Here is an 18,224-nt window from a genome sequence, read left to right as displayed (position 1 = left end):
CCTAGATAGTCTCTCACATGTTTTTCCAGAGGCTCATCTCCTAGATGATTTTAGATTCTGATGAGTTGACAATATTAACCACTACAATGTGTGTGGGTTTTTTTTTTTTTTTTTGAGCCCATCACAGTCATTGCTGTAATTAGGCCCAGCTTACAGAAAACCAAATGTGTGTGATAGTAAATAGGTCCTCTGTTTTTATTTTAAAAGAATTAGAGTGTTATTGGTTATTTTTTACTCTTTGGTCTTGTGGGGGCCTGCCACCCAGTTCCCAAATAAATACACAGAGTCTTATTCTTACTTATGAATTCCCAGCCTTAGCTTGGCTTGTTCTAGTCAACTTTTCTTAACTTAAATTATTCTGTCTACCTTTTGCCTCTGGGCTTTTACCTTTCTATATACCTTCCGTTACTTCTTACTCTATGGCTTCCTGTATAGCTGTGTGGCTGGCCCCGACATCTTCCTCTCCTCAACTCCTTGATCTCCTCTTCCCAGATTTCTCCTTCTGTTCTATTTCTCCTTCTCTCTGTCTGCAAGCCCTACCTATCCTTTCTCCTGCCTTGCTATTGGTCAGTCAGCTCTTTGTTAGACCAATCAGGTGTTTTAGACAGGTGAAGCAACACAGCTTCACAGAGTTAAACACATGCAACATAAAAGAATGCAACACATCTTTGCATCATTAAACAAATGTTCCACAGCATAAACACATGTAACACATTGTAAAATAATATTCCACAACATTAGAGGGGACATTTTTGTAAAGTAGTCACTGACAAATAAAATTGTATACCTTATTGTGTACAGTGTGATCTTTTAAGTGTTGCTTCTTAAGATGAGTGAAATTCTTCAGAGCCTTAGTGAGTCACATATTTAAGATATTTTAAGTCAGAGGGTTGGAAACCTTTTCCCCAGGTCATCACCAGTTCTGAGTCTGATCCTTGTGTTTGTGAGTGTCGGTGTCCTCCTCTGTAATACAAGCTAAACAGTGTGTGGCTGTCACAGGAGTCAAGTTATGCCAAGAAATAAAGATGACCTATCTTCCTGCCAAAATATGTTGCTCACCCAGTGAGTCTAAAACCTTGGGTGGAAGAGAGTGTATGTACTAGAAATGTGAGGAGGTAAAAACACCAGCTTGTAATGAATCCTTCTCTGTCCCACAAGCCAGCTCTCAAATAATGACGTGGGGACTTATTAGTTATGAAGCCTTGGCCTATAGCTTAGGCTTGTTCCTAACTAGCTCTTATAACTTAAATTAACCCATTTCCATTAATTGACATTTCATCATGTGGCTTTTTACCCTTCTTTCATCCTGTTTGTCCAACTCCCTCCATGTCTTGGTGTCTCCTGTGCATCTTGTTTATCTCCCCCTACTTCCTCTCTCTGCCTGGAAGTCCTGCCTATACCTCCTGCCTAGCTATTGGCCACTCAGCTTTTTGTTGTACCAGTTACAGGAATACATTTTCACACAGTGTACAAATATCCCACAACATCAGCTGGCAACATTCAAAGTCAAGTGCAATCTGGTACACTAAAGGAGGTGACAGATTAGATTTCAGAACTTAGTTTTATGTCACAGACATTGTGACTCAAAGGCAGGTGTAAGGAATACTCTCTGTGTACAAGGAAACATACTCTGCCTCTTCTATAGCGGTCCATGAAATCTACCCAAATGCCTTCAACTATATGGTCTGAGTGTCCATGATTCTGTCTCAAAGGAGCTAACTGAACACACAGGTATTCCTCTTTCTCCTCCCCAGCTCACCTGACAAGAAAGATAGTAAAGAGAAGAAACAGGTGTCTGGAGTTTGGGAGATGCAGAGTAAGGGGATGAAAGAGAGAAGCCAGCTATAAAGATAAAATCTGGCTTTCTCAGTGCTGGACTCAGAGGAACCAGGTGAAGTCATTACAGGTTGATGACAAGATTTAGGTAACATAACATTAAGGAAGGTTATTAAATAAAGGTCTTTAAAACAGCATAGTCATTTGCTGTTTTATGTACACAAAGGATGGACAAGTTATTTGCTTTCTAAGGGAAACCTGAGAAAGAATAGTACACCCCAAATTAGATATCTGTCTGTATCTGCATGGGAGACTTTATTGACACAAGTAATAGAATCACATGGGAGAAAGAGCATCCAGGAATCTCAAAAATCCACTGTTGATAGAGAAGAATAAAAAGGATATAAGGAAATCAGCTGTAAACAGGAGTGAGTAAGCAAAATAAGGCTAAACTAACATAAAAAATAATAAAATACAGCAACAAATGGCCAGAATAAAGCTTTTCTTGTCTTCTCTCTAACTGCAGTGACAGCTGTGTTGTTGACAGCTGCTGGCCCATTCATTTTGCAAGGATGCAAGGTTGACATTTTATTGAAGAGGGACCTCCAGTATAAAATCAAATGAACTCATGGGGAAATACTTCTGTCTCTCATTTATTATTGTGGATTGGATTCTGTCCCCCAAGTTCCTATGTTAAAGTTCTAATGTCTAATATCTCTAGATGTGACTATGTTTGGAGATAGAGTAGTTATAAGCCGATTAAAATTAGGCCATAGTTGGGCCTTAATCTAATATGGCTGGAATCAGAGAAAACATTGAGGCAATCACAGTGGAAGAAGCTCCTGTGCCATGCAGGACAGGTGGGCGACCTACACACCAGGAAGGTAGCAGATACTGTTCCTGCTGTTGACATCTCCATTGATTTTTGGACCATACTCCAGAATTATGGAGAAATAAGCTTTTTCTTGTTAAACTACTCAATCTGTGGTACATTGCAAATGTACTTATTAATTAATGAAACCCTTTGTTTTAAAATACAGGAACCATCCAAGTTTTAGCAATTATGTGAAGCAAACCAGTGGCATGGAAGAGAAGCCTTGGAGTTGAAACACAGAACAACTAACCTCAGGGGAAGCAAACAGATCTGCAAACAGAAGGGAAAATGAGAAATGAATGCTGATTGTGGAGATCCAGAAAAACTTCATAGTAAAGGCAGGGGCCAGTTAAAAGTTCAGAAAGCACAGATATGTTCAAGCAGACCCATTAGTGCGGTGAAAGAAAAATGCAGAAATGAACCGTGGACACTGTTAGCCTGCAGTTGAGATGTGCCCTGGGGGTGCATTTTGTGTGTAAGGGATTCTGCCATTTTAAATATGAGTGAGTTTTGGCACGACGTATAATGTACCATTCACCATTGTTCTTCCTCTCACTAAAGCTTTCACTTGTGTTAATGATCTGGTCTTTAATTTTCATTTTGATGCCTACAGCAGAATGATCTCATTTACTATAAATATGAGTACAAAACTAAGGAATCATTCATTACACCAATCAAAGGGTATCTAAAAATATCCTTCATGTGTGGTCATGTACACCGTAATTCCAGAATTTGGGAGAGGGATATAGGAGGATCATTTCAGCGACATAGCAAGTTCAAGGCAAGCTTGTATTCAAGGACCTGGCTCAAAAAATAAACAAACAAAAAGCAAACCTATTAAGCTAAAAAATAAAAGCAAGTGAACAGCAATAATAAAGTAATAATATATGGAAATGCACAGTATACGGAACATCTAATAACAGCTGAGAAGTGTTTAATGGATGGAGTCACTTTTATAAGTTCTCACAGGAAGAACCAGGCCTACAATTCACTAAATTTCCCCTTTTATTGAAAATAGATTTTTTCTCACATAATATATCCTGAGAATTGCCTCCCCTTCCTCTTCCTCTCAGTTCTTCCCTGCCTTCTCTCCCATCCAGATCCACACCCTCTCTGTCTCTCTTTAGAAAACAAACAGGCTTCAATGGGATAGTAATAAAGTATAATATAATGAAATACAATAAGATAAACCAAAAACTAACACATTGGAATTGGACAAAACAGACAAAGAGATGGAGAAGAACCCAAGAGAAGGCACAAGAAATAGAGACCCACTTGTTTGCATACTCAGGAATCTCATAACAACACTATCTTGGAAACCATAGTACATACACGAAAGACTTATAGAGTAAAACGAGAGAAGTAAAGAATCCTATGAATAAAATAAAAACAAGATAAAATTATAAAAAAGAAGGAAGAGTCCTGACATTACATTATGAGGCAAGAAATCTCTAAAGATATTATTGAGTTCATTTTCTGTTGGCCATCTACTGCTGGACATGCAGCCTGCACTTAAGAGTAGTTTGTTTCTCCAATGAGAATCCATTGGAAGAAACTAAACTTTCCTTTTCAAGTGGTTATCAATTGAAGATTGTTTCTGGGTTAAAAATTGGGCCATGTGCTCACTTCTCCTTTCAGCTCTAGGACCCCATCTTTTGCAGACCAGTGCAGGCCCCATGCATGCTGCCTCAGTCTCTTTAAGTTCTTAATGTGCATCAATCATGTTGATTTAGAGGCCTTGTTTTCTTGGTGTCCTCCATCCCCTCTGGCTCTTACATGCTTTTCAACTCCTATTCCACAGAGTTCTCTGAACCCTGAGGGGGAGGTATTTGGTCAAGACATTCTGCTTAGGGCTGAGTGTTTCAGGATCTCTCACTTTCTGCACAATGTCTGGCTGTGGGACAATTCACTTCTTAACCAATATTCATATATTTTTTTTCCTTGAAAGAAGGTATCTTCTTGGTAAATCTTCTGTGACATAGTATTTTCTAGTAAATTTTTACAATATACTGAAACTAACATTGGTATGAGTTAGGAACAGACAGCTTTCAATAAAAGTTATAATACAACCGCAGTCTTACCTGGCCCTGTAGCAGACTGCTTTCAGGGCCTCCCTCTCCCCTACCTTCCTCCTCTTTTCCCTTCCTTAATTCCCTGTGTACTCTGCCCTCTGTAGACCCATCTTTGTTCCTTTCTCTCATCCCTTTGTGTCAGACACTGATCTAGAAACATTCTCTACCCCAAAACCCCATTGATCACACTGTGGGGGATTCAGGTAGGTGTTTTTCACCCTTCTTCTTGTCCTCCATTGCAGTCATTCCAACCTTATCCCCAGACCTGTAGCAGCCTGCTTGCTCTCTGTTCTCTCACCCTACTTCCATTCCTGAGAGATTCTACCAAACCTTGGTGTAGATCCAGCTTGACTCCTTCTTGGTGGACCCTCTTGGGCCCCTCTTCTAACCTACACCCATTCCTTCCTTTCAGTTCCCAATACCTAGCAACACTTTCTACCTGGTACCCCAGTGGTCAAGCTAGGTAGTGACTCAAGTAGGTGAATATACCATCCTTTCTCTCCTCCATTATGCTTAAAGATGTCCATCCTCCCACTTCAATTTCATTCACTAGAGACTCCAACTCTTGGTTCAGATCCAAAGTCCCCATAGCCCTTTTATCCCTGTCTCTCTAGATATTTATTTGTGTGTTCTAATGCAAACTACTTTCAATATCCCTCTTTCCACCATACCTTCAACTCCTTGGGGAGTCCTGCAGTTCTAGGTTGAACAGGACCACGCAACCCCCTTAGCTCTTTCCTGAATTGCACTCAGCCTTTTTTCCTAGCCCACCTCTATCCCACTTTGCCACCCACTGACCTGCAGAAGCACTTCTTACCAGGCAACCTGCAGCTACCACATTTCCCTAAGTTCCAAATAAGGCCACTGAATCCAAGGAATGGAACACTTACCCAACAAAGACAAGATCAAATATCAGCACTTAGAATCGCCCCAATCATCCCAACTCTAGATGCCCAGACACCAGCACAAAACAAAATCATTAATAGTCTCTACCTAAAATCAGTAGGCCCTGATGAATGTAATATAGCTGAAATACAAGACAAGAACTTCAAAATAGTTATTATGTATCTGTTTAAGGACTTTAAAGAAATATGAATAAACTCTTAGGTATGTCTATGAAAACACAAACTGAAAACACAAACAAACAGTAGAATAAAATAAAAAAAACAGTAGAAGGCATGAAAGTAGAAATAGAATCACTAAAGAAAGCACAAACTGAGATAAAACTAAAAATGAAAAATATAGGAAGCCAAAAAAAAACTTAGAGATAAGCCTCACTAACGGAATGCAGAACTGAGAATCTCAGGTGTTTAAAAGTAAGATAGAAGATATAGATATCTCGGTCAAAGAAAACATTAAATCTAAAAACATTCTGGCACAAAATATACAGGAAATCTAGGACAAGATGAAAAGAACAAATATAAAAATAATAGAAATGGAGGAAGAAGAAGAAACACACATCAAAAGCACAGAAAATATCTTCAATGAATCATAGAAAAATTTTCTAACCTAAAGAAGGCGATGCCTAGCCAGGTACAAGAAACATACAGAATTCCAGATAGACTGGACCAGAAAAGAAATTACTTATGATACATAATAATCAAAACAATCAATGCACAGAACAAAAAGGATATTAAAAGCTGAAAGGGTAAAAGACCAAGTTGCATATAAAAGCAAATCCATTAGAACAACACTTGATTTCCTAATGGAGACTCTAAAAGCCAGAAGGCCTATAAAGATATTCTACAAAATCAAAGAGACCAGAAATACCATCACTGACAACTATACCCAGCAAAACAATTAACACAACAGAAAAAGAAAGAAAAATAACCCATGATTAAAAACAAATTTAAACAGTATCTGTCTACTTATCCAGTTCTACATAGGGCACTGGAAGGAAAATATCAACTTGAAGATGTTAACCACACTCCCCCCCAAAAAAACATAAGAAATAAATGATCCAGACCAGTAAATCAAAGTGGGTGTGTGAGAACACACCGTAACAACAAAATAACAGGAATCAGCAAACTCTACTCATTGATAACCCTCAACCACAATTGTCTTAACTTCCGACTAAAAGATACAGACTATCAGATTGGATTTGAAAACAGGATCCATCTTTCTGCTGCATACAAGAAGCACATCTTACCATTGAAGATAGCTATCCATTTGGGGTGAAAGAATGGAAAAAGATATACCAAGCAAATGGACCCAAGAAGCAAACAGGTGTAGCCATTTTAGTATCTGATAAAATATACTTCAAAACAAAACTAATCAGAAGAGATAGGGAAAGACAGTTGCAGTTGGAAGTTTTCTTGTGTCCTGCCCAGTCCACAGTTGCTTAGACCCAAATAAACACACAGAGGTTTACATTAATCAAGAACTGTATAGACATTGGCTCAGGCTTATTACTGACTAGCTCTTACATTTAAATTAACCCATAATTCTTATTTGTGTTTAGCCACATGACTTGGTACGTTTTTTCAGTTTTGCCTTGTCATCTTGCTTCCTCTGTGTCTGGCTAATGACTCCTGACTCAGCCCTCCTCTACCCAGAATTCTCTCTGCTTGCCCTGCCTTACTTCCTGCCTGGCTACTGGCCAATCAGAGTTTCATTTATCAACCAATCAGAGCAAAACATATTCATAACATACAGAATGACATTCCACAGCACACAGTACTTACTCATCAAAGGAAAAATTAATCAAGAAGATATTGCAGTTCTAAATATTTACATACCAAATGCAAGGGCATTCAATTTCATAAAAGCAACACTACTACAGCTAAAGTCACCTATTACCCTCACACATTGATAATGGGAGACTTCAACACCATACTTTCACCAATAGACAGGCTATACAGACAAAAACTAAACAAAAATGCTGAAGCTAAATGAGAAAATAAATGAATCTAACAAATATTTACAGAACATTTTACCCAAACACAAAAGAATGTGCCTTCTCAGAAGCCCAAGGAACTTTCTCCAAAATTGACCATATAGCTGGACACAGGGGAAATCTTGACAGATACAAGAAAATTGAAATAACATTCTGCACCCTCTCTGATGAGAATGGATTTAAGCTGTATATCAAAAACAAAAAATATCCAAACTCATGAAAACTGAGAAACTCACTAAATGAATCTGCTTAAGGGGCCTCCTGGCAGTAGGATCAGAATCTATTCCTGGTGCATGAGCTGGCTTTTTGGAGCCCACAACCTATGATGCGACACCTCACACAGCCTTGAGGTAGGGGGAGGGGCTTGGACCTGCCTGAACTGAATGTACCAGGCTGTGCTGGGGTCATCCTTGTGGATTCCTGGGAATTTCCTTAGCACCAGGTTTCTCCCTAACCCCATAATGGCTCCCTCTATCAAGATATCTTTTTCTTTGCTCTTCCAGCTGTCCCTCTCCCAGCTTGACCATCTGTTCCCTCATGTTTTCATTCCCTATCACCTCCCCTCTAATGTCACCCAAGCCCCAGTTTACACAGGAGATCTCATCTATTTCCTCTCTCCAGGGCAATCCATGAGTCCCTCTTAGGGTCTTCTTTGTTACCTAGATTCTCTGGAGCTGTGGGTTGTAGTCTGGTTATCCTTTGCTTTGCATGTAGTATTCACTTATGAGTGAGTACATACCATGTTTGTCTTTCTGAGTCTGGGTTACTTCACTCAGGATGATGACTTCTCAGAAAATTGGGAATCAATCTACCTCAAGACCCAATGATACCACTCTTAGTCATATACCCAAAGGATGCTCAATAATACCACAAGGACACTTGCTCATCTGTGTTCATAGCAGCATTATTCATAATAGTCAGAACCTGGAAACAGCCTAGATGCCCCTCAACCAAAGAATGGAAAAAGAAAATGTGGAATATATACACAATGGAGTACTACTCAGCTGTAAAAAACAATGACATCATGAAATTTGCAGGCAAATGGATGGAACTAGAAAATACCTTAATTTTTTTTTTAATCATACAAGTCTTTTACCCACTTGGTTAAAATAATCCCCAAGATATTTTACAGGCTATTGTGAAAGGTGTTGTATCCCTGATTTCCTTCTCAATCCATTTGAACATAGAAAACTACTGATTGTGTGTGTGTGTGTGTGTGTGTGTGTGTGTGTGTGTGTGTGTGTGTGTGTTAAATTTGTATCCAGCTACTTTGATGATTGTGTTTATCAACTGTAGAACTTTCTGAGGGAGACTTTAGGTCCTTTTATATATAAATTTATATTATCTGTGAATAAAGATACTTTGACTTCTTTTCCTATTTGTATCCCCTTATCTCCTTCAGTTGTCTTGTTGCTTTAGCTAAGGCTTCTAGTACTGTAGTGAATGGATATGGAAAGAATGGACATCCTTGTCTTGTTCTTGGTTTTTGTGTAAACACTTATAGCTTCTCTCTGTTTCAGTTGATGTTTGCTGTGGGCTTGCTGTAAATCCCCTTTATTGTGCTGAGGTATGTCCCTTATATCCCTAGTCTCAGGATTTTTATCATGAAAGAGTGTTGAATTTTGACAAAGGCCTTCTATGCATATAATGAGATGCTTATGTGGTTTTCGTCTTTCAGTCTGTTTATGTGGATTACATTTGTTGATTTACATATGTTGAACCACCCCTTTACCCTAAAGGGATGAAGCCCACTTGATCACAGTAGAGAATCTTTTTGATATGTTCTTGGATTTGGTTTACAAGTATTTTATTGAGAATTTTTGGGTCTATATTTATAAAGGAAATTGTTCTGTAATTCTCTTTTTGTGTTGAGTCTTTGTGTGGTTTGGATATAAGGGTAATTATGGCCTCATAAAAAGAATTAGACAATGTTCCTTCTGTTTCTAGTTTACAGAAGAATAATTTGAGGAGTATTTGCATTAGCTCTTCTTTGAAAGTCTGATAGAATTCTGCTCTGAATCCATCTAGCTCTGGGCTTTTTGCGTTTTTCTGGGTTGGGAAACTTTTAATTACTGCTTCTATTTCACCAAAGGTCATGGGTCTATTTAAATTGCTTATCTGATCTTCATTTAACTTTGATAGGTCAAATATATCAAAATTTTTCCATTTCATTTAGGCTTTCCAATTTAATGGAGTATAGGTTTTTAAAATATGCCCTTATAATTCTTTGGATTCCTTCATAGTCTTGTGATATCTACCTTTATTTCTCTAATTTTATTAATTTAGATCATCTCCATGTGTCTTTTGGTTAATAGAGCTAAGGAAGGGTTTATCAATCTAATTGATTTTCTCAGAGGACCAACTCTTCAATTCAATGATTCTGTGTATTGTTTCTATTTTATTGATTTTAGTCCTGAATTTGATTATTTATTGTTATCTACTCCTTTGGGGTATTACTTCTGCTTTTTGTTCTAAAGTTTTCAGGTGTGTTGTTAAGTTGCTAATAGGAGATCACTCCAATTCTTTTGTAGACACTTAGTACTATGAACTTGCCTCTGAGAATCTCCTCTATTGCATTCCATAGGTTAAGGTACAGTGTGTTTTCATTTTCATTCAATTCTAAATAAATTAAATTATCTTCTTAATTTTAGTCTTGCCTAGTTTTCTTTTTTTATTAAGAAAATTTTTTATTCATTTTACATACCAACCAAAGATCCCCATCTTCTTTCCTCCCACCCCTCCAGCTCCCCACAATGCCCCGCCCTTCATTTCTACAAGAGTAGTGGAGAGGGTGCCTGAGCTGGCCTTCCCTTGTAATCAGATTGATGAATACTCTATCATCACATACCTTTATCCAGTAACTGATAGAAGCAGATGCAGAGATCCATAGCCAAGCACCAGGCTAAGCTGTGGGAGTCCAGTTGAAGAGAGGGAAGAGGGATTATATGAGCAAGGGGGGTTCAAGATCATGATGGGGAAATCTACAGAAACAACTGAACCACGCTCGTGGGAACTCATGAACTCTAGACCAACAGCTGTGGAGCCTACATGGGACCGAACTAGGCCCTCTGCATATGGAGACAGTTGTGTAGCTTGGTCTGTTAGAGGGGCCCCTGGCAGTGGGATCAGCATCTATCCCTAGTGCATGAGCTGACTTTTTGGAGCCCATTCACTATGGTGGGATGCCTTGCTCAGCCTGATGCAGTGGGGAGGGGCTTGGTCCTGCCTCAACTGAATGTACCAGTCTTTGTTGACTCTTCATGGGAGGCCTTACCCTTTTGGAGGAGTGGATTAGGCATGGGTGGAAGGGAAGAAGCATGGGGAGGAGAGTGGGAGGAGGGTTGGGAGAAGGAAGTGTGGTTGGTTTGTAAAATGAAAAATATTTTAAATAAAAAAATCAAGACATTGAAGAAAAAAGTTGAAGATACTAAAGATGGAAAGATCTCCTATGCTCATGGATTAGTAACATCAATATTGTGAAAATTGCCATCCTACCAGAAGCAACCTAAAGATCCAATGCAATCCCCATCAAAATTTCAACAAAAGTCTTCAACTTTCACTTCACATGGAAACATACACACACAAACAAACAAATCAGGATATCTAAAACACTCTTGAGTAATAAAGAAACTTCTGGAGGTATCACCATCCCAGATCTCAAATTCTACTACAGAGCTGTAGTAATGAAAAATGATGGTACTGGCATAAAAACAGACATGGTGATCAATGGAATCAAATTGAAGACCCAGACATAAATCAACACACCTATGGAAGCCTGGACTTTGATAAAGAAGCCAGTAATACACACTGAAAAAACCCCCAGCATTTTCAAATGAATTGTGATGGTCAAACTGGGTGGCTGCATGTAGAAAAAAGCAAATAGATTGATCACCCTCCACAAAAATAAACTCCAAGTGGATCACAGACCTCAACATAAAGCTAAATACCCTGAATATTGATAGAAGAGAAATGGAGAATAGTCTTGAACTCATTGACATAGGAAGAAACTTTCTGAACAGAGTACCTTAGCATAGGCATTGAGAAAAACAAATTGAGAAGTTTCTGTATGGCAAGAGACACCATCATTTGGACAAGTGGCAGTCTACAGAATGAGAAAACTTCTTTAACAATTACATTTCCAATAGAGGGATAATCTCTAAAATGTATAAAGAACTTATAAAACTAGACATCAATAAACCAAACAGTCCAATTAAAAATGGGGCAAGAACTAAATAGAGAGTCTTGAAAGATGAAACACAAATGGCTGAGAAACAAAGAAATGTTCAACATCTTTAGCCATCAGGAAAATACAAATCAAAACTACTTTGAGATTCCATCTCACCCCTGTCAGAATGGCCAAGATAAATAAAACAAATGATAATTCATGCTGGTAAGGGTATGAGATGAAGGAATCACTCATCCATTGCTGGTGGGAGTGCAAAATATACAGTTATTATGAAAATCATGGTTACGGTTTCTCAGGAAGCTGGGAATAGATCTACCAACACCTTGAGGTAGATCTATTCCCAGTTGTGCTACTCTTGGGCATATACCCAAAGGACACTTCATCCTATCACAAGGACACTTGCTTAGCTATATTCATTGCTGCTATATTTATAATAACAAGAATTTGGAAACAGCCGAGATGTTCTTCAACAGACAAATGGAAAAAGAAAACATAATATTGTAATAAATATAATTTACACATGGATTATTACTCATTTGTTAAAATTAAACAAAATTATAAAATTCAGATATAAATGTATGGAGCCTGAAAAAAATGATCCTCAAGTAACCCATACCCACAAAGACAAATATGGTGTGTATTCTTTTATATGTGGATGTTAGCTTTTAAGCGTTCAACAGACAGTTCACAATCCATATAACCACAGAGGTTGGGTATAGAATAAGGGATCAGGAGACAAGAAGAAGATCTTCTCCATATCTAACTAACTAACTAACTAACTATACATATGTATATCTAACTATGTATATTTTATAGTTATGTAAAACTATATATAATATGTATAGTTATGGAGAGATGGGGGTGTTTGTGGAATGGGAGGATTAGACAATTAAACAGATTAAACAGTCAAATGGGGATGGAAATGGAGGATAAGTGTAGGAATACAGGGTGGAACAACTAACATTAAGGGCTGTTTGAGGGGTCATTTGGAAACCTACTATAGTAAACACTTCTTAAAATATATACATATATGAAATAAATCTATGTAGAGTTACTAAACAATGAAGGATGCAAAGCCCCAACTATATATCTCTCACAACCAAGAGGAACCTCCAGTGCCAGGATGGATTATATCTGGGGTTCAATGGAAACCCTCAAACAATGCAAGCTGTTTCTAGGGATACTGGTTGCTCTTCACAAACCAATGGTAAAGTCCCATGGCTGAAGACAATACTTACATATCTCATTGAACACAGAGAAGTCAAGCCAGTATTTACTTAAAGCCCTTAACCCTATTGGCTATTGTTTATGAGACTGGAAAGTACTTTGCGTGATACCAAAGGAGAACAATAAACACTAACCCAGCTACACACCCTTTGGTATACAGTGGTGACCTGCCTGCAAGATATGCTGGTGCAATAGTGGCACAATCCTGTGGGGGTAACCAACCACTGCCTGTTTGGATTTATGGCCCAATCCTTGAGATGGAATCCATACTTGACACTGCTTGGGTAGCCTAAAATCTGAGACTAGGTAGGCCCTGGACCTAGGGGAAAACAAACACTACTGTTCTGCTAAAGAGCATAGTAATAAAATGACTCTTAGTGACATTCTGCTATACATGTAAATCAGTGTCTAGATCAGTCATTATCAGAGAAGCTTCCTTCTATGATAGGAGGAAATACAGAGACTCACAACTGGACAACGTGCAGAGTGAGAGATCTTGGAACACTCAGTCCTCAATGGGATGTCTTCACCCAACTTTTCCTCTCAGGGCTCAGGAAACTATGCAGAAAAAGAGGCAGAAAGATTCTAAGAGCCAGAGGGGATGGAGGGCACCAAGGAAACTGTGTTTTCCAGACACAGCAGGACTGATACCAATATAAGCTCATAGAGACTGTGGCAGCATGCACAATTCTTGGACAGATTCAGGCTAGAGAGGTTCCCAGCTCTGAGAAGGGGAAGTGGACATGAGCTTCCATCTCGAAACCAAAATTATCTCCAATTTCCAACCATTTGAAAAGGAAATTTCTCCAATGGAGGCTCACTGTGTATACAAACCACACTTAAGAGTAGGCCCCATGCCCAGCAACAGATGGCCAACATAAAATGAACTCAGTGGTAGTTTTGGAGATTCCTTTTGTCTCATATTGCTTTGTTTAGGCCCTTTTCCCCTTACTGATCTTTTGCTTGTGTGTTATGCTTTTCAATTTTTCATTTTTTGGGGGGTTTTGTTTATATGTGGTGTGTCTTTGTGTGTATGTGTTTCTTGTGTTTTTTTGTTTTATTTTTATTTGTTTGTATTTTAAGTTTGTCTGTTACTTTCTAATGAGAGAGAGGAAGAAGGCATGGAGTTGCAAGTGTGGGGAGGCAGAGAGACTCTGGGAGGAGATGAGAGAGGGGAACTGTGATCAGAATATAGTGTATGAAAAATTATTTTCAATTATAAAAAGAAATTATTATCTAAGTTGGCTGGAGAGATTTCTCAGAAGGTAAAGGCATTTGCCACATTAACCTGATGAGCTGAGTTCAATCCCTAGAGGCATGATGGAAAGAGGGAACTGATTCCAAAAGTAACAGCAAGCTGTTAACTTTCATCTTTTTGAGAGTTTTGATTTTAAAAAGGCATAAAGCTTTTGGAAAAATGATAATGAAAAAATGCCAAGGGATGCATTTTTTTATTTTAATAATTTTATATGTGAATGCAATATATTTACAACATCTCTCCCCTCCCATCCAACTCTTTTCTTCTCTCTCCACTCCCTCTCCAATTCCCTTCTTCTTATATTGTTAATATTGTTACATATACATGCATTTCTGTTATTTCTATGTATACCGGTTTAGAACTGATCACTTGGGATTGAATACTGTATCTGATGGTTCATCCCTGGAGAAAAGTGATTCTTCCTCCTTCTGTAGACATTCACTCCCTGTAGCTCTGTATTTAGTGATAGGCCCTTGTGAAATTTCCCCCTTCTTCATTGGCATGTCAATTAGTGTAATAATTATCTTATTTAGGCAATTATATTGTTGAAATTTAGTGGATACAGTATCCCTGCCATATCTAGAAGATGATATCTTGCAGCAGGCATGCTGGTCCCTCAGCTTTATAAACCTTTCTGCTCCCTCTGTGATATTTCCTGAACCATAGTATTGTTGTGTTGTAGATTATGTTGTGTTGTAGATTGTATTGTGTTATAGAGTCACTGACTGGAGCAGGAATTTTTACCAGCTATACATCTGATAGCGATCACAATCCAGAATATACAACACACACACACACACACACACACACACATACACACACACACACACACACACACACACACACACACACACACACACACACAAAGTATCAAAAACAAAAACAAAAACAAAACCCAAATGACCCAATTAAATAAAGGGCTATGGTTATTATCAGGGAGTTCTTAAAAGAGGAAGTAAAAATGGCTAAGCCATATCTCAAAAAAGTGTTCACTGGGTTTGTTGAGAAACTGAATATAGATCACATGATAAATAATATCATATTTCCTGATGATAATTGTTTGTTTTTTCATGATACATGGTGATGCTCTTATTCTTAGCTGAAATAATCTGAAGTATTTGACCTGATGGGTGATGTTGTTTGCTTGCTGGTATCTCAGATGGTTCAGATTAAAATATATACACACAGGTATGTATGTGAGCACGTTTGGACACATGTGTATATGTGTATAAAACAAAAGTGATAAAATATAGTTGGTATATCTGAGTATACCAGCTGGTTCTTATGTCAATTTGACTCAAGCTGTAGTCATCTGAGAGGAGGGAATCTCAATTGAGAAAACTCCTCCATGAGATCTGGATATGAGCAAACCTGTTGGGCATTTTCTTAATTAGTTATTGATGTGGGATATGGGGGGGCCCAGCCCATAGCCAGTGAGGACATTCCTGGACTGGTGGTCCTGCATTCTATAAGAAAACAAACTGAACAAGCCATGGGAAGCAAGTTAGTAAGCAGCACCCCTCCATGACCTCTGCATGAGCTCCTGCCCCCGGGTTCCTGTCCTGTTTAATTCTTGTCCTAATTTTCTTCAGTAATGAACAGTGATGTGGAAGCGGAAGCAAGAATTAACTCTTTCTTCTCCAGCTTGCTTTTGATCATGGTGTTTCATCGCAGCAGTAGTAACCTTAACTAATGAGTGAAAGGAGTAAGGATTCTTCTTGTAGCATTTTATAACTTTCTATAGATTTAAAATAATAAGTGTTTGGCATAAAGCTAGAGAAAGTTTTACATCTTGATGCTTGTTGGGAGGGGAATGAAAAACACATCTTTTTCTGTGGCAAACATGGCAACCTGTTGGTGGTCTTTATTTTTTTAATTTATTTTATTATTATTATTATTTTAGTTTAAACCACTAATTAAAAGCATAGGTTTGATAGTATGGCCAAGAAGGGTTCTAGTCTTAGGAGTATTAGTAACATCTCTAAACACAAGACACTTAAAGTGTTCATTTATGAACAGCACTTACTAGAGCAGTTGCCTAGTCAATATTTAGTCTCTCCCTCTTTTATGTTACACAGCTATGCATTTGACACCGTTATTCGTGTGCTTGGCTGGGTGACTGAATTTCATGAAATTGTTGCAGAAGGATCCTTGTCTTTGCTCAAGAGATATAAATGGAAGTGGTTGAATTAGGGCTTTGATAGGGGTCCATTTGGCTGACTCGCACCTTTTTTTGCCTTGTTCCTTTCCTTTCATTTCTACTTAGAAGATGGAACTCCAAACCATCTTGTAAAGAAGAGCAATGGACAACATCTGCCTCTGGAAGGAAGTGATGAGTTCATGTGGACCTTGCAGGAGCCTGGGACTGTTCTTTTGGACTGCTTGTTACATGCAAAAGCCATATCATTGTAAAATTATGTAGGTTTTCTTCTAGATATAATCAAATGCAATTACCCAGTGACACACTGTCTTTAAGAGTTATGATTATTGAACTTCTTTGTGGATGCAGTGAACTTTATTGATGGCGTTCAAGAGAGTAGGAATCCCTAAGCCCTTCCTGTTATTCTGTGGCTCTGGGATGGAGACAGTGAGAGAGGCGCTCAGTGTCAGGGGCTGAGATGGGACATGGACTGCTCAGCAGCTGGGGGCCTCTTTCTTGCTCTCGTGCCCTTGCTGAGGTGGGTGGTCCAGGGATTCTTACTCCTTGGAGACTATGTAGGCTATGAGCTCCACCACCCTGTTGCTGTAGCTATATTCATTGTCATACCAGGAAATGAGCTTTACAATGTTGTTCTTGAGAGCAATGCTGGCCCCAGCATCAAAGGAGGAAGAATAGAATTCGCTGTTGAAGTCATAGGAAACAACCTGGTCCTCAGTGTAGTCCAGGGTGCCCTTTAGTGTCCTCTGTTGCCCACTTCACCACCTTCTTGATGGCATCACACTTGGTGGCTTTCTCTAGGTGCCATGTCAGATCTACGAGGGACACATTGAGGGTAGAAACACAGAAGGCCATGCCAGTGAACTTCCCATTCAGCTCTGGGATGACCTTGGCCACAACCTGGCAGCACCAGTGGAGGCAGGGATGATGTTCTAGGTAACCACATGGTCATCATGCCATAGCTTCTCTGAGGGGTTATTCACAATCTTCTGCATGGTAGTGATGTCATGGATTGTAGTCATGAGCCCTTTCACAATGCCAAAGATGTCATGGATAACCTTGGCCAGGGGGGCTAAGCAGTTGGTGGTGAAGGAAGCATTGCTCTGAATCTTGAGTGAGTCATCATACTTCTCATGGTTCACACCCATCTCAACCATCAGGGAATTAGCAGGAAGGGCAGACATAATGACCCTTTTGGTCCCACCCTTCAAGTGGGCCCCAGCCTTCTCCATGGTGGTGAATATGCCAGTAGACTCTATCACGTACTTAGCACCAGCATCACCCCATTTGATGTTGGTGGGATCTGGTTCCTGGAAGATGGTGATGGCCTTCTGGTTGATGACAAGCTTCCCACTTTCATCCTTGACTGTGCCATTGAACTTGCCATGGGTAGAGTCATACTGGGATATGTAGAGCGTGTAGTTAAGGTTAATAAAGGGGTCATTGATGGCAACAATTTCCACTTCACCAGATGCAATGGTAGCCCTTGTAACCAGGTGTCCATATGGCCAAATCTGTTCACTCTGACCTTCACTAAAGTGTCTCAGGGACAAGGCTGGCATTGTATGAGAAGATACAGCTGTCTCTGGAACAGGGAGGAACAGAGAGCCTATTATTGAACTTTCTAATTTTACTTTTTAAATTTATATTTTGTATATGTATTTGTGTTCATCTGTATGTGAGTAAAGTGTGTGCGTGCCCCTCAATAGTTCTGTATGTACTCATTGAGGCAAGGTTTCTGAATTGAACCAGGAGCTCATCCTTACAGGCAAGGCTA

General features: G+C 39.0%; 1 pseudogene; it reads right to left on the bottom strand.

The window, feature by feature from the left end:
• Positions 1–16,986: 16,986 nt before the first annotated feature.
• LOC128118209 (glyceraldehyde-3-phosphate dehydrogenase-like) lies at positions 16,987–18,009 on the bottom strand (annotated as a pseudogene).
• Positions 18,010–18,224: the final 215 nt, after the last annotated feature.

The sequence above is a fragment of the Peromyscus californicus genome, unplaced genomic scaffold (assembly GCF_007827085.1).
Source record: "Peromyscus californicus insignis strain IS unplaced genomic scaffold, ASM782708v3 Scaffold_22__1_contigs__length_63687245, whole genome shotgun sequence".
Taxonomy (NCBI): Eukaryota; Metazoa; Chordata; class Mammalia; order Rodentia; family Cricetidae; genus Peromyscus; species Peromyscus californicus.
The sequence above is the reverse complement of the archived record's forward strand: the minus strand, read 5'-3'. Positions and strand labels throughout refer to the sequence as shown.